Here is a 3,651-nt window from a genome sequence, read left to right on the forward strand (position 1 = left end):
TCATAGCTGACCCTCCAGTGAGTTGTAAATAGTTCATCTTTCTCCCTGGTCCGTTGAACCACCTGCCTTTAGGTTGGCAGCACAGCTTCTTACCCTTAAGCCAGGAGAGCTCCCTACTGGTTTGCTAATACACTCTTTATTGGCTGCCTTTCCTTCTCTGTCTCACCTCTGCACTCCCACAGTCACTCAAATAAACTGTTCACATTCAGATCACTGTCTCAGGGTCTGCTTCTGGGGAACTAAACCAAGATACCATCTTTTAATGTTCTGCTCAACTCCTGTCTCTCTTTCCTCTGTCTCATCTTTGTACTCGCCCTGGGACAGAACTGCTGGTCCTTTGTCTTTGTTCTCAGGGCCCTCAACAGCACTCCTCATGTTGCACAACGGTTTATCTGTCTGCATGTCATGGATCCCCCACTCACCCAGAAACTCCTCGGGGACAGATACCATGTCTTTTTTTCCTTTTTATTCTCTAAACCTAGGTTAGCACCTAGCACCGTAGTTAGTTTGTATATGTGTACACAGGTGGCCCGGTGGTAAGGAGCTGTGCTGCAATCCTGAAGGCATGTGGTTCAAATCCACCAGTTGTTCCTCAGGCGAAAGATGGGCAGTCTCCTCTCATGCAGTTAACTGCCTCTGAAAACCCAGAGAGTTTTCTGAAAAGCCAGAATGTCAGTCAGCTATGAGTCGGTTCCAACTTGATGATACAAAATGACTATATATACCTATTGGGAAGCAGTAGTGGCATCCACTTCCCAAACAACATGCCTCTGGAAACTCTATGTACTTTAAAAATGACAATAGTTATAGAAAGGCTTTAGGTCTTTTGTTTATAGGGTCACTATGAGTCGTGCTCGACGTGATGGCAATCAACAACAACAACAAATACACACACATACACACACTATAAGGTTGAAACCAAAGTGATTCCATTTTGTTGACCTTCTGACTCTACCTGAATATATCTGTGTGTTCCAGGAAATAAGAAATAATCTGATTGGTCTTCACCCCGAGACATGGTTTTATGACCTGCCCCAAGAGATAGTTGATAGTTAAGGTTTGCTGCAAAAATGGAAAATGACCCTAGGCCATTGAAACTGCTGTGACTACCCCCAAAAAGCAGACACAGAATGAATGAATACCCTACTCTTCTCTTTGTTCCACGCTGACCCTACGTTTAAAATAATGCATATTTGCTATTCACTCAGCTGGTGTTGCTTCTGGGCTTCACGGTGAGTTTGAACCTTTCTGATGCATTTTCAATCCCACCCCCTCAACTAAGGGAATAGAGAGAAATAGAAAGATCCCTGTATCTTTCTAGAATGAAACCTCCTGGGGGCTCTTACGCCAGGGGCTGACACATTGTGATGTTGGAAGGTGGAACTTCAACTTTATGAGTCATGTGCTCAACAACCTGCAATGACTTCCTGTTGCTGCTTTCACCAGGGTGAAGGTGCTTGACGGCTTTTAAGACTCTTATACAATCTGATGCTGTCCTAAGAGGCCATCAAACCTCTTGTTTGGATAGGCCTTGGGTATCAGCTGTTGTTGGTGCACCGTAGAGTCAGAACCGATCTATAGCTGGCCCTCCGGTGGGTTTTCAGAGGCAGTTAATTGCACGGGAAGAGATTGCCCATTCTTCTCCTGAGGAGCAGCTGGTGGCCTCAAACCGTGAACTGAGTGCCTTTGAGGTTGCCACTAGGCTCCCAGAGCTCCCTTGATATCAACTATCTGGGTCCAAAGCCTACCTCCACCAATTCCAGCTGAGTTATCATGGGTAAGTTACTTAGCTTCTCTCAAATAATAAGGTACCAATTTCCTTATCTATTAAATGTGGTGAATACTGTTTCCCTCCAATAATTATTTTGATAATTTAAAAAATCACACATGGTCCTTGTGATTCTATGAAAAGGCACAGAATATGTCCAAAATAGTGAATTTGCTATTTTATGATTAAATGGTATACTTCATATCATTAAGTCACATACTACATAGTATGTGACTAGTATCTCAAACAAAACCAAGCACAGTGTCTAACCCAGGGTGGGAGTTGTGTACCATGGAGTCGGAACTGACTCATAACTGACCCTCCGGTTGGTTTTCAGAGGCAGTAAGTCCCACAGGAAGAGACTGCCTATCTTTCTCCCTCAGAGAAGCTGATGGATTTGAATGTCATATCTTTTTGTTGGCATTGCAGTTACTTACCACTAAGTCACCAGATGATCTCCCTTTAGCCCAGGGTAAACACTGAAAAGATATTGGTCCTGGTTGGCACTTGATTATAACTGTTTGGCTGGGAAGTAAGAGTTTGGCTGCTAGAACCCACCCAGAAGCTGTGCAGGAGGAAGATCTGGAAAGCACTATGGAGCTGTTCGAGTCGTATGGGGCTGTTATGAGTCACAGTGGACTCTAAGACTCCTATTAATAACAATCATTGCTTTCAATGAAGCTTCCCCAGCAACCTTAGCACCAGGCCAGGCACACATAGCAAATGTTCACTGGAGGAATGAATGAAAAACGTTTTCAAAAAATAGCATTGACTGCTGTCTTCACACAACACAGCTCTCTCCTTTCACCATACCTATTTAATCTGTATGCTGAGCAGAATACTCAAGAAGCTGGACTCTGTGAAGAGGAATGTGGCATCAAGATTGGAGGAAGGCTCATTAATAACCTTTATTATGCAGATGACACAATCTTGCTTGCTGGAAATAAGGAAGACATGAAGCACTTGCTGCAGAAGAGCAGAGACTGCAGCCTTCAATATGGATTGCATCTCAACACCAAGAAAACAAAAATCCTCACCTCTGGACCAATAGGCAACATCATGATAGATGGAGAAAAGACCGAGGCTGTCAATGACTTCGTCTTACTTCGATCCATAATCCCTATACTTGGTACGAGCAGTCAGGAGATCAGGAGACATATTGCACTGAGAAAACCTGTAGTCAAGGACCTCTCTAAATTGTTGAGGAGCAATAATGTCAGTTTGAGGACTGAGGTGTGCCTGATTCAGGCCATGGCCATGATCTCAGGTGCATAGCTCTTTATGCATTTGCGAACTGGACAATGAACATTGTTGTGTACTGTCAAGATGGAACTGACTCAGTTGATCCTCTAGCGAGTTTTCAGAGGGGCAGTTAATCACATGGGAGGAGATTGCCCATCCTTCTCCCACAGAGCAGCCAGTGGATTCAAACTCTGTGCCTTTGGGATTGCAGAGCAGCTGCCTGACATTAGACCACCAGAGTTCCCTGGACAATGAATAAGTATGACAAAAGAATTGATGCCTTTGAACTGTAGTATTGGAGAAGAGTGTTGAATACCCCACAGACTGCCAAAAGAGCAAACAGATATATGTCTTAGAGAAGGTGCAGCCAGAGTGCTCCTTAGAGGCAAAGATGATGAAGCTTCATCTCTCATACTTTTGGCATGTTGCTAGGAGAAGTTATCCCTTGGAAAGGAACATCATGCTTGAGAAGGTAGGGAGATGGCAAAGGAGATGACCCTCAACCAAGTGAGTTGAAAAGTGACTGCAGCAATAAACGTGTCAAAGACTGTGAGGATGACATAGGAAAGGACAGGATTCAGATATGTTGTTTATTGGGTTGTTATGGAATCCCAGAACACTTGATTGTGCTTATGTGAAAC

This window comes from Elephantulus edwardii, unplaced genomic scaffold, assembly GCF_000299155.1.
Source record: "Elephantulus edwardii isolate Elephantulus edwardi_28Jun2011 unplaced genomic scaffold, EleEdw1.0 scaffold00017, whole genome shotgun sequence".
Taxonomy (NCBI): Eukaryota; Metazoa; Chordata; class Mammalia; order Macroscelidea; family Macroscelididae; genus Elephantulus; species Elephantulus edwardii.